The sequence below is a fragment of the Panthera tigris genome, chromosome A1, assembly GCF_018350195.1.
Source record: "Panthera tigris isolate Pti1 chromosome A1, P.tigris_Pti1_mat1.1, whole genome shotgun sequence".
NCBI lineage: Eukaryota > Metazoa > Chordata > Mammalia > Carnivora > Felidae > Panthera > Panthera tigris.
In genome coordinates this window covers 190,177,315-190,202,881 of record NC_056660.1, presented here as the reverse complement: position 1 = coordinate 190,202,881, position 25,567 = coordinate 190,177,315, and the positions used below count along the sequence as shown (strand labels likewise).

The following is a 25,567-nucleotide window of genomic DNA, read 5'->3' as shown; positions in this document are numbered from 1 at the left end:
GTACTGATGAGCCGGGGTGATATTGGCAAAGTAGCTTAACATCTCTGAGCCTTGATTTTCTCATCTGTGGTAGTGGGACTCATAATACCTGCTTTACAGAGTTGTGAGGAAGATTGAACCTGAAGGTAGAGCTAGGTAGACAACCAGTAAATGCTTGCGATTATTAATGTCAACTTGAGTGCTTGGAGAATTGCCTTGCAAAGAGGAGGAGATTTGGTTGCTAAAATTTAGCCTAGAGTCATGAGCTCCCTTTTAAAGAAATGACTAATGGAGCCTTAAAAGCGTATTTAACTTGGGTGTGGCTAAAAAATCATTATTGCTGTAAGAGTTACAGTCGCTCCAGTATTTTATATGTGCGCATTATTGCTGATTCAACTTAGAACTGCATGAAACACAGGAAACTATAACCATTCTCATGGATGAGACAGCCTATAAAGGAGCAGACGACTAAATAAACAAAGTAATCGTATATCACGAGGTGTCCTCTGAACAAAATAAAGAGATACAACAATGTGCTTGAGATACAGGTGAGCCTATGTCTCTCTGAAGAGGTAGATTTGAGTAGAAGCCTGAAGAACAAGATCAAGACAGCCATGGAAAGGGCTGAGGGAGCTTGCAGCCAGACCCTGAGGGGGAAAGGCGTGAGCCAGACAGTCTCTGTGTGGTGGGAAGTGGGAGTGGCTATTCAGCCTTCACTGTGGGAAATTAGACTTCCGGTGGGACACAGAGAAGGAACAAACACTTGTGCTCAGGTTCCTGCTCTGCGCTGTGTCCTTCATAAGGGACCAGTTGATCTTTAACGACTCTTTCCTGATGGGTATGATGTGATGCTTACACAAGGTGATTCAAAAGTCCTATCCTCTTGGAGGCCCGGTGCCTGCCACTGGTCTATTCCAAGCCAGTATCCCTATGTGTCATTGAAGATGGCGTGTCTAAATGCCCTAGAAGTAGTGGTGATGGAGTGACAGCTGCTGACCTCATAGATCGTCTTGGAGATTGAGCCACTGTAGGAAACGGTTCAATAATGGATGCACTGGGGGACGATTTATGAATATACACTCCATTTGGTTTTTCTCAGAGTCCACAGCAACCTTACAGTATTGTAAATGGGTTCCACTATCTAATCAGGGAATTATAGCAATCTATTAATTGCCATTTCTGATGATTTGCATTTAATTAAGGGGTACTCTTGAGAAAATGAAGGGCAGCGTAACCTCAAAATATGGCTTTACATCTTGGATAATTGACTATAATTTCTGTTTTTACAGCTTTTCTAAATTGTTTATTTCTCCAGATGTTTCCTAAAACTATGATTTTACCTCTTTCCTTTCAATGGGTGAGCAGTAGTTTCTCATAAAAGCTTATATGGTTTAGTTTTCTCAACTAGATTAAAGCTTAATTAGCCAAAAATCCAGATCTGGGATGTGTTTATAAAATTTATACAAGCATAATTAATTTCAGTTAATTGCAGAAGTAGCTTTTCCATGCAAACAATAACCTTTTCTCTGCTGACCTCTAAACATCAGATTTCAGGTTATCTACATTCCTGCCTTTCCATGGTAATACTAAATCAACTTGCGTAATTCTCAAAGTATTACTCTTTCCTTTGATTTATGACTTTTATCACAGAAGTCAGTGATTACCTCTATAACCCATGTTTCATGTTTTGAAACTGCAATGAAAAAAGTGTGCTAGAATAGCATTGCTTTTGTTTTGATGAAAGCCAAAAAGAAAAATTAGAAATATGATTTTGATATGTTCTCCAAAGCCGACTACTTCTCATAAAGTTACCTAGGCTTTTTTAGTCTATTTGAATGACAGTTCAAATTACATTGATCAGCTAACTGTCAAAAAGAATAGCTATTATTTTTTAAATCTCCTGATATTTCCAGGATTTGTCTTCCTGAGAAGAATGATAACTTTACTATACACTGAGCCAGATTCTCTTGCTGTAGAAGCTGTTCCCTTTGCAGAGATCTTTAGAAAACCATATTTAATCCTAAGGAATTATTCTCTGAAAACATGCCTTCTCACTTGATTGGCAATTAAACTTATTAGTTCCCTTATCATCTCCCTAATAAGTCTTGCATAAAACCAAAGGTAGTGAAATTCTCCCTTTTTCTCTCGTTCTTCTGTGTTCATTGTCTGGAAGTGGGTGGGTGATGCTTTTGAAGCTCTTTCAGAAGACCCAGGGGGTTCTTTCCCAGGAGCACCAGGCAAAAATCACCACCTGTCTCACTGGCCTGAATAGTGTCACGTGCTCATCTCTGGACCAGTAACTGTGGCCATGGAGTGTTATTATCATCATTGGCTTGGACCTGATTCACAAGTCTGAGGACTGGTACCCCAAGCCAATAGGCTGTGCAGGGAGTTATGGAAGCAGGAAGAAAATTAGGGTCACACCAAGTGAAGGGATGGAGATTATTGGGAAGGCATTCACAGGTGCATCTCACAGAGCTGAATGTACTGCATTTTAATGGCTTTGTAACAGCAGAAGCCTGGTGAACCTCTTGACTTTAGAGTGACTTTTTCTTCAAGATGGTCAGTGTATGTGCATTTTGAATCTGAAAAGTGCTCCTCCTTGCTATATCTCTCCAAGGTTCATTAACAACCAGTATTATAGAACCAATTCAAAAGGAACATGTTTTCAGTGCCTATCTTATTATTAGCTTCAGGGCTACATTTTTTTAAATGCATAATGAAATCCATGGAATATTTAGAAAGAACGTGGCACTTTGCAAAATTGGCTTTGGGGGCTGTGCATGGCTTAGAGTGAGATGGAAAAGTGTCTGGCAATTTCATGAATTGAAAAACCTTTGGTCCGTCTCTAGGCAGCCGTTAGCCGTTAGCACTTGGAAAAAAAGAGCAATCCAGTTTGTGACTTTCAGAGGATCTATAGAGGTCCAGTACCTTTTGAGTCTTGTACATAGACTCTAGGAAGGTCATTTTCCTCTGTGCGTATGAAGTCAGCCTCCCTACCTTTGTGGAGTTTTTGCTCATTTCAGAGGAGAAGAAATGGGAACTGGCTATTGTTAGTGACAGGACAGTGCTTCAAGAATAATGAGAGTCACTCCTCCTTTCCCCCAAGGACTGGGAAAGCTAAGGTACACACAGACTGGGTAGCTTTTTTTAAATAGCTATCATTATCATTTTCTCTCTAGAATCATGTAGAGTCTCATCATTATTAAAGTCAGGAAACTTGAGTTATGGTCTGGGCTTTGTCACAAGCTTTGGGACCTTGGGCACACGACTCGTCCCCTCTGGGCATCATGGTACACGTTGATAAAATGGAGAGTTTCAAAGGCATACAGAACCAAGTTCTGTCTCAGATAGCTTTTAATCTTTTAAGTTGTAAACATCTGGAATGGGGAGATGTAAAACAGGGACTTTTGGATTAAAAGTGGCATCTTACTTAGTCTCTTCACAATCTACTAAAATGTAGAAGATAAAACAGAGAATGAGGAATTATTCTATCATCAAAAGCTAGGAATGGCAGTAGTCTCTTACCAAACTCTTGGAGGGATTGTCAGGAATCTTCAAGGTTTATGAAACTGCCTTAAAGGACACAGTTAAAGATACTGTTAGGCCATTGGAAAGACAGGATTCCTCTCCTCACCAGAAAGGAGATGCTTTCCATTTGGACCCATATCTGTGCCTTGGATGTGAAATCCATTATCAGCAGAAACAGAGAAGACAAAAATGTCCCCCTCTGTTCTTTGTGGGTGCTGTTTTGGAGTCAGTGTGCTTTTCTGTTTTCTTCCCCTGCAGAGAATAAACACTCACACATGTGTATATATACCTATGCACACTTACTTAATATATGCATATATCTATCTCTAGATATAGATATACGAGCACAAGTACATGTACATATGTACACACACATACATGCATACACACACACATACATATATATATATGTATATATATATACACACACATATATACATACACAAGCTAGTGAGAGGCTACAATCCCAAAATGACAGCAGCCAGAAGTAGGACAGAGCCAAGACATCTGTATCTTGAGAGGTACATTTCCATGTACAAAGCTCCTGAAGCAAGAGAAGGTACAAGGAGACATGAGTAGCCATGCAAACTGGAAAATGTCCTTCGTGAATTTCATCTGTTCAGAGTATGAAAGATAAGTGCCTTCCCAACGCCTGGAGGAACAGCTAAACGGCGATGTGAGAAGGGCATTCAACCCATGGGGACAGTGAGCATCCAGGAGCAGTGCGTCCACAGAGCTCTTTTCTCTTTGCATCAATGAGGCAATATAGAGCCTTTGGAGAAAACTCTAGAGTAAGGAACACAAGCATCATCCTGAAGATGGGGAGAAAAAAAACACACTTCTAAAAATGATTTACTTTACAAATCAGAAGAAAGATTTAGGGGGGTGGGGGTGGGGAGTGGTGGATCAGGGAAAGGTCCTTGTGACTTCTCCACGGCAGAAGAATGGAAATCCGTAAAGACAGGTCAGGCTGACAAAAAGGTCATGGACTCAAGGGAAATGACATAGGAAACATTGCGAGGGAACTAAAAAGGCAGTCACAGAATTAAAACCCACTTCAGCATCAGCACAGATTTCATACTGAGTAAAAGTAAATCAGCCAAGTAAAGAATAAAATTGAGTGCTTTCACGGAAATGAATAAGGAAGCCAAGTGATAAAGCAGGAGAAAGTAAGATGATTACGATGGTGGATAGAGACTGAGTTATAGAAATTTCTAAGAACTATAGAAATTCCTGAGGAAAAGACTAGACCTGAGACTAACACTTCAAAGACATAATCGAATTTTCCTGAGCTGGATTTACTGAAAGATTACATAGAGAGCCACATGAAATACGTGAAAAGACAACCAAACCCCCTCAGTAACACTGAGCAAAATATGTTTCCAGTGTGAAAACAGAAAAGTCTTACAAAAGAACTGAAGTTATGTTGATTAGAGAGTTCTTCTTTAGAGGAATGAAGATTGGAAGGGAAAAGTGAATCACTTGAATGTTATGGTCAGAGAAGTTGTCTGCCTTCTGAGAGGACAACGGAGATGCCTTCTCACGTGTTCTAAGCCTCACCAGACACACCTTCCCTTCCCTGTTTGCTCCAGCCAAGTGAAAAACTTCCACAAATTAAGAACCCTAGTGAGAGACTTATGATATAAAATGGCTGCTGGGTAAGCTTTGGAACTGTGTGTATATGAAAGATTTGCTAAAATTATAAAACATTCTAAACACTTGCTAAAAATTATGAAATACAGCTATAAGCAGATAAGAAGAGGTGCAATATGTTAAATAGTCTAAAAACCAATATCCAAGATGCCAGATTACATCCACGAAGACCAAAAAGAGGAAACCAGAGGTGCAGTTATAGGGGCACAAAGATGAAAATTTGGGCAAAATTCTGTGTATTATATATGAGCAATAAAAATCTATGATTTCTGTCTTCACTTTGATAGTAGGTAAAACTTAAGTAAACAAAAGAATATTCAAAAAAAAAAGAGAAGAAGAAAACCTTAAGAATGAATGTCTTTTAAACCTGAGGGCAGAGGAGGAAGAAATTGTAACTCGAAGGCAACAGACAGCTCTAAATGGACAAACAAGCATGAAGGGAATTCCGATTAATTTAAAAGACTCAGTTTAATTATTTGTTAATTGTAACATGGAAGCAGTCATGTAGCTTCCTGACATATGTGAACATGCGGAATGTCCTAGATCTTTGACAAGGACACTTAGACATTCCTCCACCACACCTGATACAATATGGTAGGTTCCCACTGGATCATGGTAAGCGCCAGCCCTGGTGATTGGTCCCAACTAATCCCAGAGTGATTGATCCACCCTGCTCTGGTTGCTGTTGTAAATAAAGTTGTTTCTGGTGATGCCATGCAGGCTTCTTGACACAGCATGAGCATTGTGCCAGGGATAAATAGCATGACTTACCTAAGTCTGACCTTCAGAAATGCTGTGGAATCTTTACCCGAATGGCGAAACCAGTGTTTGTAGTTCTTGGGCACTTTAACCACTTTTTTTCCCCCTTAAATAAGGAGCTTCCTGGGATGTACTAAGAGCTGTTGCAGCTTTTACTGACCACTGACCAGCATCCAGGGACTTCTCTTCACTGTCTTCAGTATACATAGTCTGTACCGTATGCGTTAGCGCATATGTATATTTATTTATTTTTTTATCTTATGGTTTGGAATGTCTCTTCCAGGGTAAACCTCTATCCTAAAGAGCAAAAAGGCTAGCTTCTTTGTTATGGTAAATTTCTCATTTTCCCAGGGCCTTTGTAACTTTATTGTTTAAATGGCATCTAATACTTTATCTCCTTGAAGGCAGGGGGTGAACTGGATAAGTCCCTGAAATTCCTTTCAGCTCTAAGATCTGTGTTTGTGGGCGCCTGTGCGTGAGAGAGAGAGGATTTAGACTTAACAGAAGAAGTAACAGATTATTACTGTCTTCAGGACAAGGGCTATAAACTGATGATTTCTTTATCCACCCCAGGGCTTAGAACTGAGTCGTGAACACAGTTGATGCTCTATAGAGACTTGGGTTTATGGTGTTGTAGTTCCTCATGTCACCTCAGGATACAGGAGTACATTGAAGATGAAATTGGGGGCTTTGGATCAGGAGGCATGGGATCCCACTGGCAGCTCTCTGTCTACTGTGGCCTAAGACAATCCACTTAGAGTTCTCTAGGCTAAATTTCTGTTTGTGAATGGAAAGGTTTGAATTAGATCAGGAGTTGTGGATCAGTAGTTGGCCCAACTGCCTAGCAGAACGTGTCATTGGGCCTTGAGGGTGTTGACACTTGTTGTTCACATGAAAAGCCTTTACAGGGTGTGCCTTCTGCCACAGCCCTTCACTCTCTGTGACATCACCCCAGTTCAACTGCTCCTTTATGCTTGCCTTATTGGCCTGTATAGGCATTGGATAGTAACCTGGGAGGTGGGGAGAAAAAGGAGAATTCAATTTTGTTTCTAACATTAGCTTTTCTGCTCTGCAGACTCAGGACAGCCAGTGTGTAAAGGTATTTTTTTAGTAGACTTTGGAGGTTAAAAACTATTTGACTAATTAGAATGGATTGATGTGGAAAAAAATGTCAACCTAGGAAGACACACCAGAGAAATTCCGAATGGGTTTTAAAATGGAAATAGAAAAGCTGAATCAGTCTACTTGTTTTCAGGTGCCTTCTCTTCACAGTCATTAGTTTGGCCTGAACTACACCAAAATGGTCCTAATGGCCCCAGTCACAAGAGCTATTACAGGTTGTCTAACTTGGTTAAATTCTTTTCTGCTTTAAATTGTTAATGATTCAGCATTTCATGGCTTGAGTCAGGTGCTCTCAGAGGGCGCCTTTCTTAAAGGTCACTCACTCTCCAGAAATCAACATCCAAGATTAAGATTGCAAATTTTGCTCAGTGACCTTGGGAGAATAATTATTTATTAGAGACAAGACTCAGAAGGCACAGCTCTGTAGCAGGAGACCCCTGGTTGGTGATGTCGGGAAAAGCAAAGAGGCTGCTGAAAGACAAGGGCTGAGAGAGGGAAGGACCGTGGTGGGACTGAGGACCCCTCTCTAAAAAGAGGGATGTGTGCTGCTAACAAAGAGGGTGGAAAATTTCTTGTATGCCAAACCCGCTTAGGAGCTGCATGAGACTTACCTCATTTCAACCTCACAAGGGGCCTGGGAAGTAAACCCTGTTGTCACAAGGTAACAGATAAGGAAACTGAGGCTCGGATAGGTGATGGAACCTGCCTGTATTAGAGATTTGAGGGTTTGCACATGTTTCGTGAAGGGCATAGAACTATTTTCTGCACACTGGTGCCTGATGAATGATTCATGCATGTGATTCATTTATTATGATGTTATGATATCTGAAAATCAGTTTCCAGTAAATGTTGACATGGGAACCTCTTGTCACCTGCATAGGATTGTCAGTAGGAAGTCTGTAAGGCTGAAACACCCACATTCCAAGAGTGAGTGCAGCGGTTGCAAGCTAATGTATGTATGTTTGTGTGCATGTATTAAAATTTTTAAGGGATCACTTCATGGCATTCATAGAAACAAAGATGGGGAGGGGAGATCTTGAGAGGCAACAGAACAAGAGTGATGAGAATGTGGAATACTAAAATAGTCGGCAAAGCAGTGTGCATTTCAAAGTAATTGGACTCTAATGCCTGAGATTCTGCGGGAGGTCAATAGAGGATTTATTGTATTTTTTTCTCTTTCCTGCTTGCACACCAGCAAGTAGATGATTCATGTACTGGGGGAAAAAAACAATGATTTTTTTTATGACATTTAGTTACCAGCTTAGCTTTCTATTTTTACCCTCTTCTAGTCCCTGAGAGTGTTTTTCCCTTATTTAGGAAACCTGCAACTACAAATATGTTCAGTTCGTTTTCTTACCTTTCTGCCAAATATAGGGTGCGATGCCTATATTGCTATGTCTAGAGATTAAACAGGATTGAGAGCAGCTCAAACAGCTGGTCCTCCGGTGCTTGCATCCCACAAAACCAGATTTTTTTTAACTCATTCTGGGAGGTTTTTATTTTTAGGAGTCATTTTTTATACTGTAAATTGAGGGATAAAATAATCTTTACGATTGTTTTATATTAAGGCACAGAGCTTGTATGTACCTTACAAACTATGTAGGGATGGATGTAGGGAACACTGTCCCTTACATGATGCTTACAGACAGTCGCAAGGAGAAAAGCAGTAAGTCTAGGACACGGGTGGCATGAGTTAAGTTTCCTTCTTAGAAGCTGGAGAGGAGAGACACCCAGTGTCAGGAGTGTGATAGCCTTGGTTGTCAGAGTGTCCCATTAGGGAAGTAGGGAGATTCAAAGTGCAAACTTCACCCTTGCACACTCACAAGCTTTCTCAAGAACCCAAGGTGTGTAAAGCTGACTCTGAGTCAGCATTTTATCTCCCATAGCACTGGAGAAACTAATCTCCTTTTGAATGTTCTTCCTGTTCCTTCTTGCCTGCCTTCTCCATCTTCATGGCTACCCCTGTAATTCAGGCCTGCTACTAACTAACCCCTACTAGCTCCTGCGGGCCCAGCCTTGCCCAACTAATCCTTCCTAAATGCTGCTTTTGTGTGTCGCTCCCCCCATTCAAAATGGTCATCAGTTCCCCATTGCCATCTGTATAAAGAGGAAATTCTTCTGCCTAATTTGGAGGGATCTCTAATCACGTCACCTTTGGAACTGTCCTCTGGACTTTTCAAACTCTCCAAGGGACGCTCCCCCATTCCTCTTCCGGGGACATGATCACCATCCCGTGGGGGTGCTCTTCTAATCTCCACACCTTTGAGCCTGAAGCTTGCAGTCTTTAACAGAGGACAGGAATTTACCTTTCATATGTTGAATTTTGGCTTTCATTGTTTCAAGCTCCCATAGGATGAGTGCCACTTTTATTTCTCTGTCAGTGTGCCATCAGTATCAAAATGCCCTGTGTTTTCCTTCATTCTTGAAATAATTAGAAGATAAAACACTATTAATGATGACCAGCAGAGGTCTCAAGGCTGTTGAGGCAACGTTGGGCCTCTTGAGGTGTATTGACAGCAGTGAAACTGTGTTCTCTTCCAGGACCTAGTTGAACTTGAGCTAGCTGATTGTGTGAAATTCTAATGGAAAACAGCAAAAGTAAAGAATGTTGTGAAATGTAGGAAATGCATCACTGAAGGCTGTTCAAAAGCTGTGGGATAATGGGCTTTTTGTAGTGTCTTTATGCTGTGTTAATCTGTTATTTGAGTTGTATAATTTCCTTTGGTGCCTGAAGCAGTGAGAGGAGATGGTCTGCAGTCTTCAGTAATAGGTAGCTTGTACTATTGTTCTCACCTGTAATATCCAACTACCTTAAGCCCATCACACTATTAGGGCTCCTTTGATTTAACTTCCCCAGGAAGTCACCTTCAGTTGCCTCTTACCTCTTCCCTTTGGGATGCTCAGAAATCAGAGTAGTATAGATCATCACAGTTCACATTTACTTGTAGCCTCTTTTGTGCTTATTTCTTGCCGACGATGTGTATACATCAACCAAGATATGAATTCCTTGAAGGCGGGAGTAACAGTTTACCCAGAAAAACGCATGCTTTGGGAGACCAAGGGCTATTTTAGCTAGTTACTGCAGAACTGTGGTACTTAACTTGCCTCCTATGAATTAAGTACCTTGAAGCTTTTAAAACAGCGTTCAGCATTTTGTCATGGTACTGGAGCCCTTAGGTTTGCTACAGATTGGGTGTTAAAGTTTATTTTGTTCATTCTCAATACGTCTCTTTCAAGCTAAAAGCACTTGTGCATTTATGTTCCTCTTCTATTCCCTTCAGGTCTTTGTAGATTCCAATCATGTATCACTCCTTTGCCCTTGTGTTATCAGCCTGAGATACCCTAATGAAGATGACATTTTACAAAATGTCCAGAAATGTAGTGATTTGCATCTTCTTTTGTATCATCCCAGAGAGACAGAGTAGGGATTCTTGATCATTAGAGGTTTTTGGTGTTTAATTGAATAGTTAACAGTCTATCATAATTTAGCTGTCTAGACATTGGAGTAGGTTTCATTTATGTTGGTGTTAGCATTCATGTCTTTTAGATAATTTACAGGAGAAGAGTATAATTTCCTCTAAAAGAGATCTGTAAGGGAGGACACTTGCCAATCCAATTACATCTCCAATTTCTCATTTCATTTTCTTTAACCTCCAATAATTCCGTTGGACTTTTAAATAAAAACATGATCTCATATTATTTTTATATCTAGCCTCAGTTAATGCTAATTTCAGTTTTACTGTTCCCTCTTTAGTATCTCTTCTATTGATTTGGTAGGAGTTACCTTTAATCACTTAAAAGTAAGTAATGCATTAAGACCGCCCAAGGCTAGCCTATATTTGGAAAAATCACTCCATTTAAGAATTAGTTTAACAAGAGCCTACTGCACATTTTGCTTTGGAAATTCACCAGGATTCTTTCCATCTCTGTGAAAGCATTTATTATCCAGAAGAAATTAGACCTAATTTTAAAGAATGCCACAGTGAGCAAAACTTCCTTAAATTTCCAGAAATTGCCATAGCTCTGATTATAATAATGTTTAAGATTCACAGAATTACAGCACTGAGAGAAAGTGAATGGATAGTGGTTGTAATTAGAATGCTACTTCCTTCTGAAACCTTAAAATTGTTTAAACATTAAAATGAGGCACTGACACAGAGGCAGGGGGCAGGGGGTGGCTGTTACTAACTCAGGCCAAGAGGTGTCATCCTTTCATAGACCTTTTTATTAGGGTCTGTGTTGCGTTTGTGGCTGCTGAGAACAACACATCATCCAGTGATCAACATGGAGGGATAGGTATGGAAAGACCAATCACACTGTGTTGCATTGGTGAGGAAGTAGACACCAGGCTTAGTTACCTCTCTTTCAAGATATGTTTTTTGAGAAGGGGGCTTGAAAAATTTGATAGAAACTGGAAGAGGAGATGTGCTATCAACTGATATTTTTATTGGAGGTAGGCAGTAACTATGATGAAAATGGTATCCAATGAGGGAAGAGAAAGAGAGAGAGAAAACCAGAGAGAGAGAGAAAGAAAGAATGCAGGAGAAAGAGGGAACAAAGACCAAGCAGGGAAGAAAGTGTTCAGAGTGCAGAAGTACATATTGGTACCTCAGTGTTCAAGTAACTGACAACACTTCCTAGCTTAAATACATTTTTCAAATGTTTATCTATTTTTGAAACAGAGACAGAACATGAGTGGGGGGGAGGGGCAGAGAGAGAGGGAGACACAGAATCCCAAGCAGGCTCCAGGCTCTGAGCTGTCAGCACAGAGCCCGACACCAGGCTGGAACCCATGAACCTTAAGATCATGACCTGAGACAAAGTCAGACGCTTAACTGACTGAGCCACGCAGCTGCCCCCAAATACATTTTTGACTCTAAGGGGCTGACTTATGCAGAAACTGTATCACAGATAGTTACAGAAGGAGCCCATCCATGTCTGGCTTGAAAACAGTAACTGGCATCCTGGATCTTCCTTGCAGTGGAAAAAGTAACAAATAGCCAACTACAGCACAACACAAAAGTAATCTGTGGGGTAATTACTGCCAGTCAGCTTGACTTGGCAAAATATTAATAGTTTCCTTGATCAGCAGCTACTGAGTTTCCAATTCTTTTCCTCCAGGAGCAACAGAAACCTAGCAAATTGTCTATGACCTTTATTTTTCAGCACGTGGCTTATTCATTGATGGAAAAAAAAAATGAGAGGCTGCAATTCTCACTAAAGAGGCAAAAAAAGAGAGAGAGAGAGAGAGTTTGAATTGTTTCTTAAAGCAGAAGCCTCCTAAATGAATAAACAGTACAGAGCAACACTCACTTTTTGCCCACCAACCAGGGACAGCAACCACCAGTTCAGCCAGAGATAAGAGCCACTTTAAGTCAAAACTCACAGATTCAGGTGCCATTCAGTTCTGAAAAAGGCAATTTTAAATAGCCATGTATGACATATTAGAAATGAGACACAGCCAAACTGAGTATTGAATTCACTAACTACAGGGCATCGCTCTTTCTTTTTCTAGTAGTGTGTGTGTGTGTGTGTGTGTGTGTGTGTGTGTGTGTGTGTGTAAGTAAAATACCAAGCATAGAAAAATGACAAGAGTATGGAGGAACTCCTGAAGTTGTTTAACTGAAATTCACCGAGTACTTACATTTTACTCTATGTTCATGTAATGCTCCTGTCCCTTCCCCTCTCCTCCCTCCCTTTATATTACTTTCTCTCTTCCTTTTCCACTCCCTCTATTTCTCTCCACCCCCTATATGTGCTTTCTTTAAAACAATAGGTTGAGAGTAAGTTGAAGATATCATGCCTCTTTGATCTTAAATATTTCCGTGCACATTTCCTAAGAAACAAGAACATTCTTAGGGCACCTGGGTGGTTCATTTGGTAAGCATCTGACTCTTGATTTCGGCTCAGGTCATGATCTCACAGGTAGTGAGTTCGGGCCTCACATCTCCACTGAGAGTGTGGAACCTCCTTGGGATTCTCTCTCTCTTCCTCTTTCTCTACCCCTCCCCCCACTCATGCCCTCTCTCTCTCTCAAAATAAATAAAACTTAAAAAAAAATAATAAATACTAAAAAAAAAAACCATTTCTTACATAAACACAGTAAGATAATCAAACCTCAGGACCCTTACAATTGCTACAATTCTATTATCTAACCCACAGTTCATATTCAGACTGCATCCACTGAACCAGTAAGATCCTTCATCCTCTTTAAGAACTTCCGAAACCATTAGTAATGTTGCCTGTCCCCTCTCCTGGGTCCTTAGAAAGACACTCAGAAACCTTGAGAGAGAGCATGATGGCCGCTCTTCTATAATAATCTCAAGATTGTGTGTTACATCAGCATTTCCCAAGACATGCTTCATGAAATGCTTCTTCCAGGAAATGCTATGGAAAGTAAAGATTTTGAGTTCAAAGTTGGGGAAAACTTGAAACAGTACTTACCCACCTCCATTCGTTCACTCTTTGGAGATTTACAGAATGCATGGGCTTATAATAGGCTCTGAGTATTCACATATCTATACCGTGAGGAGATGTTATTTGTTTATCCCAGAATTTCCCTTAGTGACCACAGACCATCCATCTGATGGTTATCTATATCATTCAATTTGGGAAATGCTGTTACCTATTTTCACAGTATGTTTTTCACCTCAAAAAGTATTTTCTCTTTAATTGTTTTTTTCAATTGTGGGCTAGTCAGCCTTCTTTTGAAACATTGAAAATGACTGTAATATAACAAAAAAAGTAAGATTTATGTTTACAATATTCATTTTTCCTATAAATGCAATAGTCATGCAATAAGATCTATGACTTCACACCAGTGTCTTACTGTATGAGTCAAAATCTAGAAACTGTAGCAGATGATAAACCCCTTATCAGTGGTTAACAAAACAGATAGTTTCTCACTCACCTAGAATACAGTGGCAGAGACGGGGGTGAGGGCTCTGCTCCTCACATTCACTCATGAACCCAGACAGAAGGTGGTTTTGTCATTTTTTATTGCAGTGGCTCCCAAAATCACCTTGGGTGCTACACCCAGCCAGCGCAAAGGAAGCTATAAAGAATTCTGAGGGAAATTTGCAAGGGACTGGCCCCTATCATTTACAGGCACATTCCTCAGACAAGGATTCATGGCCCCAGGGTCATGACTGGTGGGAGAAGGCTGGAGAGGGTTCTTATTCCTGGCAGGGCACTGCTTTCAGGAAGCAACTCCAGAATAAGAAAGGTGAATATAAATCTTTGGTGAAAAACTAGCTGTCTCTAGAAACCTGTATTTGGCATATGTGTATTTGGCATTCACAAGTTTAATTTAGTCGTTTTGTGTTAATCTCATGTCCTCTCATTTGATTCTTGCACAGACTCTCTTGAGATCACCCGCGCAGGTAATAAATACCCTCATTTTACAAATGGAGTCACTGAGTCCCAGCATAACTGATTGGAATAGAATAAAATGGTTTCTGTGTGTTAGATTTATTTGGGGGGGGGGATTCTTAATAAAGCATTTTTGTGATTTTTTAAATATTTTTAACCCGAATCATACTTTTTTTGAGGAAATTAATACTTTCAGGAGAAGGGATTTATTGAACTGGAAACATTCTCCTAGTTTATTAAGGAATTATCAGTGTCCCAAGGTGCTCTGGGTTAAAATAGTTTTATAAAAATAGTGGTTTTTTGATGTTTAAACAATATCCTCTTCGTGACAGGTGATGGTGAAAAGTAGGTAACGTTTGGCTTTTAAATCTCCCAGTTCTACTTTAGTCCTATACTGGCCTTGTAACAGAAGAGAACCAAAACAGATTATCACTGAAAAATAATGGCAAAAAGAAAGTAAGATAGAGCTCACTTATCCAACAGTTTCCTATTATATATAATATATATAAATAATATATAATAATATAAATTATATATATATAATATATAATAATATAAATTATATATATAAATACATATATATATATCACTGAAATAGAAAATACAACATTATGGAGGAAAATAATTATATGTAAAATCCCAAACCACTACTTTAAAAAATAAATCAGTGTTATGGGGATAATGAACTTAATAGCTACTACTTAATTAAACTTTAGGCTAATTAGTCTAATTAATTCATCTGATGAGCATCTGAATATTGCCAACATTATTCTGAATCTTCAGAGTATGGTTCTGAAATTTGGAGGGAGTAATTTAATGATGCTCAACACCAGTTGTTTACTCTGCAAAATAAATGTGATATTTCATGGGTGCTCAACTCCCCTTTGCATGATAAAACTTACCCTGATTCTTGCAGAAGTCTCCTTTATCTCCGTCCTGATGTTCTCACAACACACTGTGTTTTCTCATTGAAGCATGTATCACAGTCATAAAGTGATGATTTGTTATGATTTGTGCAATATCTGCCTGACTTCCCAGTTGATGGCAAGCCCTATGATGAAAGCAAGGTCACCACCAAGCCCAGTGAATGGAAGACATTCAGTAGATGATGGGCTATGTGAGTGGCTGTTCTTGGTGAAAATAAAGCCAGCAATGCACTTTGGGATGGAAACGGTGTGCACTGGCTTGTTCGTGTGTTCAGGTCCAGTGAAGTGTAGGCTTAAGCAGCCGCTCGCTAGCAATGATGTCTATCAGTTATCGTCAATCTTTGTTATAAAAATAAGCTTTTAATTTCCATGTGATCCCATAATTCCCCTTCTAGGGATATACCCAAGAAGAGGGAAGACAGGAACCTCAAATAGATATTTGTACACTGGTGTTGAAGGCAGCTTTATCTGCCGTAGCCTAAGGCTGGGACCAAGCCCAACTGCCCATCCACAGATAAACAGATAAGCAAAGGGTTGTATATACATACCATAGAATATCATTCAGCCTTAGGAAGGAAAGCAGTTCTGACATATGTTGCTATGGGGATAAACCTTGAAGATGTGCTAAGTGCCATAAGCTGGTCACGAAAAGACAAATCTGATTCACTTAAATAAGGTATGTAGTCAGATTCGTAAGAGAAAGAAAGTAGAATTGTGGTTGCCAGAGGTTATGGGGAAGGGGGAATGAACAGTTATTTTTTAATGGGTATAGAGTTTCACTTTTGCAAGATGAAAAGGGTTGTGGGGATAGATGGGGGGGATGTTTGCGTAAGAGTGTCCATGTACTTAATGCCACTGATCTGTACGCATAACATAAAACTTACCGTCTTGACTTTTTTATGCGTATTTTACCATCATTTAAAGTATTTTTTTTTCATTTTTCTGCCCAGCATTATATAAATCCTCAAGTGTAGGCTCAAGTCTAGATGCCTCTAACTTATTATCAGCATCGAGCTCCTAGTGTGTTGAAATTTTGATAGAAGCATACTTAAAACAAAACAAAGACTTTTCCTGTCATTTTTCAGTCACTTTACATAAACAAAAGAATAAATGCCTTCCGATTTTTCTATCCTTGTCACTTACTAGCTGTGAGTTCATGGATAATCAGTTTATTTTCTCTCCGCTTTAGGTCTTCACGTGTAAAAGGCAGTATAATCCTATTTGGTGTACCACCCAGAGATGAAAACAAGATGTGGTATATGGAAACATTTTGTTAACTAAAGTCCTATATGAGTGAAATATAATTGTAAAAATTTATCATGTATAAATGAGTGATACAGTTAATCCTAAAGAATAAAATACAGTCACCTGTAATGTCACCATCCCAGATACTACCCCATGTTATGATTCATCCATGTTTTTAATCTTTTAAATCACTGAGTGTCTACTTTGTACCAAGTAGTTGCATCTACTTCTATTCCATTTGCTTACTTATTTGTCCCCAAACATACACATTAATTATGTTTTAGTTACTCTTTTAACAATTAATCACTAAGAGTAATTATCATGTGTCACACACTATTCTAGGTTCCAAAGATGTAAAAGAAATAAAAACGACACTTCCCTGAATATAGCTTGCATTCTAATATGGTATCTGACAGTAAGCAAGATGTAAAGAAATACATAGTATTTTTGATATTGATAATTGCTAAGGAGGAAAAAAAGAACTCCTAGATGAAGGTTGGAGAATGTCACTGGAGTGATGGAATTATCATGTAGCTAGTCCAGAAAAACCTCATATAGGTGATTTTGAGTAACGATCTCCAAGAAGTGAAGAAGTTAAGCAGGCAGATATCTGGGCAAAGAGCATTCCATCAGAGGAACCAGCATGTGCAAAGATCTTGTGGTAAGGTGTGGATAGCATGCTCAAGAAGCAAAGAGGAGTGTTTTACTGTGTGGCTGAGGCACAAGGTGTGATGACAGATAGGATAATAGGGATAAGATCAGAGGGTCAGCAGGGGCCAAATCATGGAGTATCTGTAAATCAGAAGAAGGTAGGAGTTTTTATTCTGAAAGTTTACTTCTGAGCCACTTCTTAAGCAGAAGAACGATGGCCAAATTTTTTAATTTACTGGCATGGCTATGACTGCCGTGGTAAGAAGGCACTGCAGAAGGGCAGGGGAGAGACAGAGCTGAGGTAGAAGGCTATTACAATAATCCAGGTGTGCAATAATAGTGATGTAAGCCAGGATGAGGCGAGGTAGGGAGGAAGATATTTTTGGGGAGATATTTTTGGCAGGATGTGTGGCTTGGGTAGGATGCTGCTTGTGAGGAAGAAAAGAGCAATCCAACATGACACCCATTCCTTTACTTTGCAAGTTTCTCCAGAAGAGTTGAGAACATTATCTTAGATAAAGAGAAAAAAGAAAAACCTGAGTACAGATGACAAATGGTCCATTGAAAGAGCTGTTTTTAGTCTTAATGCATCTGTTGTTTAAAATGATTTCCCCGTGTTTGAACAAAAGCAAACAGTTCCAAAGTGTGGGCTCATCCAGGTCTAGAGCCCATTCTGGGAGCCACATTTATGGTCTTGTGTGTTCCCTAAAGCTTTTAGTGGTTGGGTCTTAAACCCTACCCTTTAATTTTCTGTTCTCAGTAGAAATTACATGGCAGACATCTGCTTTCAACTCTCCTTTCAGGGTCCTGTGGGCACATCTCTGTTCCCTCTGGGTCTCAAAGAGAACTTCTACAGTAATGAAGAAGTTAATGTACTGTGCAGACTTTACCAAAGTCAAATTCAGACATCAAAAATGCTCTCCTACGTAACCATATCTTAGAGAACCCTAATTTGATTGCTGCATTGTATTTTCTATTTATTTTTCTTATTTAAAAAATGTAAACACAACCTTCTTCTTCCAACATATAGCAGAAGTGGTTGACAGGGCTGAATTTACAAAAGCCAGAGAAGTGTGCTCTTCAGGCACTCCTCGTCCAAACAAAACCTTGCCAGATAACGTCAATGAAGCATTATGATTTATAAGCCTAGAAGGTTTATTTTTTGTGTGTTTAGTCGTGCTAACATTTGAGAAGAAGACATTTAGAATATGGCTTAGCCGTTAAGATGGATGTGGGTTAAATTCCATTTCTGCTGCTTCCTAGTCATGTTATTAAATATATCTTTAAACGTCTATGGACTTCAGTTTCCTTATCTGTAAAATGGGGAGAAGAGTACGAATCTCACAAGATTTTTTAATGTTTATTATTTATTTTTGAGAGAGAAAGAGAGAGTACAAGCCAGGGAGGGCAGAGAGAAAGAAAGAGAATCCGAAGTAGGCTCCATGCTGTCAGCTCAAATCCCGACGTGGGGCTTAAGCCCATGAACCAGGATATCATAACCTGAGCCGAAGTTGGACGCCCAAGTGACTGAGCCACCCAGGCACCCCTCACAAGGTTTCTGAGTGAAACAGAGGAATTAGCGTAGAGAAAGTGTGTAGCAGAGGCTGAAATTGTATATAGACTGCTCATGGTTTTCATCTCAATCTTAAAATTTGAGGAGCCATGTGAGGACAAAGCAAAGATAAGGGCTATGGTGGGCTCTCTGTCTTGTAAGTCCAGTAGGAGCACTATGCTGTTCTGGGGTCGCAGTAACACTGGAGTTTGAGGTACCGTTTCAGTAGCTCAGGTGGCTTGGGTGTCTGGGCACGGGGCCACGGTGGAAATGTTTTCATTACAATTCTCCCAGAAGCATTAGGTTCCCACCTGAGCGTGGTGCTTGCTCGGATAGATACGGACCTTCACGTAAAAACGCATATGTTTATTTAGGATCGAAAGGTATCTTAACGTTTTGTGCCGCTCTGTGCCACAACTAGCTAGGTCTTCTGTGTCTGTGTTAAAAGGCACACTTTGCTATAGAAGTCATAGGATCATAGCATTTGAAGGCTGAAGGGGACCCGTAGAAAGTTTGGTACTTAACAGTGAGGGAGTGCAGTTAATAGTTGTGAGTGTGGCTCTAGAGGCAGTCTGCTCAGGAATGGATCCCATCTCCCCCCAAGCCAGCCTCTGATTCTGGCTGTTACTCTCTGTGCCTTAGTTTGCTTATCCACAAAATGGAATTGTAAGAGTGGATTCTTCCTAAGTTGTCGCGAGGACTGCGTGATATAATCTGTGTACAACGCTTAGCACATTGTAAGCGCTCAATGCATCTCTTTTTATTACTATGGTAAGTACTATTTTTATATCATCTCCTTCTGGTCCCACAACAAGTTAAAGTATGTATGGTCTTCATCCTTACTTTATAGCTGTTAAACCGAAGGGTCAGGAATGTTAAATTACACAAGCGATGATAGTGGGGGCAGGAATCGAACTGAGGTGTCTTGTTCCAAATCCCATGCTCTTGGGCCACACGGCGCTCACTGGTCACTCTCCAGATGTTTAATTAGTGCCTCTCAGATATTCATCTGGCGTATTTCCATGTCCTGGGTCAACGGTTCCTCTGCCAAAAGAAGCTGGCTACAGACTGGCAACATTGTTTTGCAGCCTTCAGACTTGCTCACTCATGTTGTTGTGTGTCAGAAACAAGATGCCTATCAAGGGAATATACAAACATGAACACCAAGAAGAGGGTGAGGGCTGGCTCTAATAGAATAATGGGAAGATCACTCTTGTGTCTTGATTCACTAGCAAATCGGGGTTGAATTTTATGAAGTGATTCTGTCTCATTTCATTCAAATGCCAGTTGGTTGTTACTCAAAGCCTAAAACCTAAAAATTATTTTCAAGAGCTGCAGTGGAGGCCGGTGGGGGGGGGGGGAGGGCTAAAACAAGAAGCAATAAAAATTAGGAACGCTCAGTTTTACTTGTAATAATAGCAGTAGGAATACAACGTTTTCTAAATCCAGTTGAGGATATATTGGCACTCATGTTTAGTTTGCTAACTTGCCAAAGTCTGCTCACTGAAACATGTAAACAGAAAAGTTTCTCTCCTCTTACTCGAGGCTGCTGGAACTGGTGATTCACATAAGAAATTGTGTGGACTTTCAAAGATGGTGGCGCAGTTTTAAGAGGAAAACATCATTACCTTTTCATCTAGTTGATAAGGGCATTCCAGGCACTCACATCATGGTGAATAGCTATATTTAGTGTAATTGATTACATTCTCAGCAACTACCAAGCTCTTTCCTGTAGGTTACAAGCCCACCAGCCATTTTGTTAGGTAGGCTGTTACAGAGAGGATAAACATTCATGAATGCCACCTGATTCCAAAGACTGGTATTTTAGGAAAAAAGAAGGCATGGAGTCTGAAAGGGTAACTATGATCCTATCACGAAGCTTGGGCCAAGATCTTCTGTGCTTGCCTCCGAAATTCATCTATAAGAATAGGATGCTTGGACAAAGGGGTATTTCCTGGAAGGATAAGATTCCTGGAGCTGTGCTGCCCCTGATCTGGCGTGGGCTTGGACAACTCACTGTTCCTCTTAGTGACCTTGATTCTCACATCTTTAGAAGGGAACTTTTCACTGGGGTCTAAAGAGAGGTTGATCCAGGGCCTATAATGCAAAACATGGATGTGCTCGTGGCCCTGGGACTTTTGCTTCACATTAGAAATATTAGGTGACATGTATGTCACCTCTCCAGAGGTCTGAAACAGCCGTTTATTCTGCCAGTGATGGAACAGATCATGGTTCCTCAGATTAAGCACCAGATGCCAGATACAGTCATTGACTTGTGTTTGGCGAGGAGTTGGGGGGTAATCATATATTTTTTAAAAATGTATTGTAAAATGCCAGATTTGTATGAATGTGGCAAGAGAGTCAGCATGTGTGAGAAAGACGTGGGGACTGAGTATCAAATCTCTTAATCTCTCTTGCTCGTTCTGGAGTGCATGGATGTTTACAGCATGTATGGCTACATATTTTACATGCATGTCTGTGTATACATTTAGTGGCTGAGGTTGGATTATTTGGATCAGAATATAAGTTAAATATGTGCATATGCAATAGACCTTAGTAAGAGCCAAAGAAGAAGGGCCAAGGGGTATAGATACTTCCAGTACTCAAATGGACCAGGTTCTTCATTACTTGCAAGGCTTTGAGTATATCGTCTCTCTTCTGATAATGCTGGTTTAATTGAAATTTTCTTTACTTCCCTAGCTTGTATGCTTCCACTAGCTGTTAGCATAGAAATCCCTACTTCCAGGAAGTTCTTGGAACTTTCTTGACCCCTTAAATCTAAGTTAGATGTCTCTCCTGTAAGCTCCTAAAGCATCATAGATGTTTCCGATTAAAGCCTTTCTCACACTTTACAAAACTGTTTGGTGACTTGGCCCTTTCCTATCAGAAGAAGAATTCTATGAGACTAAGAACCTTATCTGTCCTGTTTATTGAGCATCTCTTGTGTGCCTGACACTGTTCTAGGCAGGAAGATAGAACGGGAAACATGTGTTTAATAACTGAATAAACACACACAATTTTTTTCAGAAAAGTTAAATGCCAAGAAACAATAAAATCCTCAGAGTTTTACCTATAGAGGAGAACACTAAAAAGGATCCCTTAATAAATGCAATTAACAAAATGCCCAGTTGTTTTCTTTCCCCTCCACTGTTACAGTCGATGACATCAGATGTGATGTGGTAGATGCTAAGAATTCTAGATTCTAGGATAATGTTCTTGAATATAAGGCTATGTGAGTACAAGTTATACCATATTTATGTGCAAACTCTGATAGTCACTCTAGGCCTTGGGTGACGAGAGAAGGGGCCTGGCCTGGACAACAAGTCATACTTGAGTGCAGACTTGTAGGTGTTCAAAACCAGTGGCCCAAATGTGGAGCTGCAGTTTTCAGGTGCGGTGGGAGGAGTCAGGGTTTGGAGACAGCAGGTAGGCGAGGCAGGGAAAGAAAACACACTGTAGCTCTGGGCAGGCTGAATGCCTTCTGGTGCATCGTGGGAAGATTCGGGGATCCAGCCCGATGTGGTAGACTGTTGAAAATACCAGAAGCTTACTCAAAAGTCTGGGTAGTCAGGGATCTGTGCTCAGATAGTGGCCTGCAATGGAAAGAGCAGTAACCCAGGAATTCACAGACCTGAGGTCTAATTCCAGCCTGCCTAGTAGCCAGTCCTATGACCCTGGGCAAAGCACCTTGCTTGTTGAGCTCCATTTTCTCTACCTGCAAAATGAGTGGATTGGCTCACCCCTAAATGTGTCTCAGCTTCAATCTGGGCAGTAGGCAATGTGACGCCCTGTCACATGTTGGCCAGTGGGAGTTTTTGAAACAAGGACCCCCTAAACAACCATTTTTTTTTGCCTTCCAAATGTCTCTTTATTTTTTTATTTTTTTAATATGAAATTTATTGTCAAATTGGTTTCCATGCAACACCCAGTGCTCCTCCCAAAAGGTGCTCTCCTCAATACCCATCACCTAACAACCCTTTCTGCTAGCACCCCAAGTGAGTCTCAAGTTTGGGCAGTCTCGAGCCTAGGAGTAAGGGAGAATAAAGCGAATTGGGAAGTGAGGTGAGAAAGGAGAGACTAAGAACTCATATAGTTCTTCACAAGGGTGCTACACTTAAAGTCAAAACTGAAATCAGTGGGGGTAGGGAGAGTTACTTTAAGTTGGACAATCATTATTATTGTTTTCACAATATATTTGGGTTGACGTCTGAAAGAGTGAATCAGAAAAGTGTGTGGAATATCAGAGCAAGAGAAGAGAAAGGGTCAGTGCCTTGTGGGTACTCTCTGGAGGAGGTAAGAGCGTATGTTGGCCTGCCAGAAATGAAGGGACTTTGACCAATGAATGTCAGGTGGCAATGGAGGTGAACTGTGTCTTTCAGGATGCGGGAAGACCTGAGCATGGAACTAGAGCTTTATAAGTCAATGTGATGGAGTTGGATGGATCCTCAAATTAAAAAGAAAACAAAACTATAGACATCCCCATCTGTTGAGTACTTGGCAATCTCTAGGCACTCTGATAAGTGACTTCTATCCATGATCTCATAAGGTTGCCTGAACTACCCCGTGGGTCTTTTCCATCCCTGTCACTAAGGTATGAGTGAGGAAAACTGAAGAATTAGGGAGAGTAAGTGATTTGCCCAGGAACATAGAGCTAATTAGAGTCAGAGTGTGAACTCCGATTGTTTAGAGCCAGATGGCCTTCTAGCAGGAAATGATGACTAACATATTTTTTTTCTTCTATTAGGTACAAAATTGGTCAGGAAACCTCCTCATGCATGTTAGTGATACTACCGTTATTTGACCTCCCTTAGTTTATGATTCATGAATATTCTTTAAGGCCTCATTGCTAAATCCAGTGGTCAGGGAGCAGTATGATCTGGGGGACCATGCACTGTGGATGGTAAAGCAGAGTGGGGACTCTATAGCCAGACTGTCAGGTGTTACCTTCTGGCTTCTGACTGTGTGACACAGGGCAAGCCCCCTTCCTCTTGAGTCTAGATTTCCCTATCCATAACATGGAGCGGTGAGGATTACTGAGTTAACGTAGTTAAAAATTTAATACAGATAGTACATGGCACACAGTGAAAATGTAACACATGTGACCAAATGTTACAATCATCACCCACATTATCACGTTTGATGGATTTACGTATAAACATCTGAGGTTGTGACTTTTAAAATGTGCATTGTTTAAAAAGTCAGATAAAATTCAGGAAATTCAGTGTCTCAATTGCCAACCAGTGGTCATAGTACCTCCTCAGAATGTTGTTATCTGCCTAAATGAAATTAAGTATGTAGAAATGGTTTCTGAAACACAAAGCCCCATACAGATATTGGTGATACCTGGCTGATGATGAGCTGTTCAGGGCGCCTTCACGACTGATATTGAGAGTGTTCCAGATCGTGGAGGGGCGGGGTGCTCCCGTGAGAGAAGGCTGGTTGCTCCGTGTTTGATGGTCATTACTTCAGGATCAGTGAAAACCATCTGAGGCTCATCCTAGGATTTCAAAAACTTTAGTGCACCCCAAATTATGTCAGAATGGTCAACCAAGTTCATGTATGTTTATCCATTGTTTCTCGTTTTTATTGTATTTGAGGGGTGTACACAGCAATTAAAATTGTGCTTTTAAAGTAATGCATTTATAGGGCACCTGGGTGGCTCCGTCAGTTAAGCGTCTGACTTCAGCTCAGGCCATGATCTTGTGGTTCGTGGTTCGAGTCCCGTGTCAGGCTGTTTGCTGAAAGCTCAGAGCCTGGAGCCTGCTTTGGATTCTGTGTCTCCCTCTCTCTCTGACCCTCCCCTGCTTGCTTGCTCTCTCTCTCTCTTCCTCAAAAATAAATATTTTTGTTTTAATTTTAAGTAATGTCACTTATGAACACTCAGGAATAAACATTCCAGAATACCTAACAGATTCTGGGATCTTACAGCATCTGAGAATGCCTAACATTGACTTTCAAATCAAGAAGACTTATGGGAATGAGCTCGATTCCCCTTTGCTTCTTGTTCATGCTCAGTAATAAATGGTCTTATCGTGAAGCGGGTTAACACGAAAGCCCAGAGCCTCACGCTTTGGGTATGTGACAGCTCCAAATGGTGCTGTTTAAAAAAGAGCATGCTGTGTTTAAGTGTACGTATAATCAATGTATGGTGACATGTCAAGGTTGTGAAAATTCAGATTACGTTTCCGTGTGCGGTATTAAACACTGCATACAGAAACAACTGCTGTCTCTATTGTACTACACCCTGCAGGATGATTAATGTGCTTTTAGCTTAAATAATTGGGAGGGGTGGCACCTCAGGGAATGCTAAACATATTTTTAATTGCTATATAAATATGTCATTTCCTTGCTAATTCACGTTATGCATGGGAGGTTATATAATACCAGAGGGCCTCCAGGCATGATGTATTGCACCTATAAGCTGAGTTGAAGGACTAACAGGGCCCAACTGAAGATAAAATATTCCTTGCTAACTCTGTGTTAGCAGATTAAAAATAGATGTTGAAGCCTGGCATTACTTTATAAAAACAGAATTATTATTTGGCCTAGAGTATGGTCTCTAAATAACTTTCTGAAACGCTGGAAGGAAAATGTATTTTCAATAAGAAAAAAAGGTACCTCCAAACAATCCCAAGAACAACTTCCTCATTTAGGAGAACGTACATAGTGAAGGAGACATGAGCATTGTCTTTGGCATGAAGTAAAAAATACACAAAGTGGTGGAGGATGTTAGTTATCCATTGCTCACATTCACATTACAGTCTAAAACTGACCTCAT

General features: G+C 40.3%; 1 protein-coding gene across 2 annotated transcripts in view; it reads left to right on the top strand.

Annotated features, from left to right (window-relative positions):
* The window catches only part of SGCD (sarcoglycan delta), a 931,341-nt gene that overhangs the window by 586,279 nt on the left and 319,495 nt on the right, over positions 1-25,567 (top strand). The window lies entirely within an intron of this gene.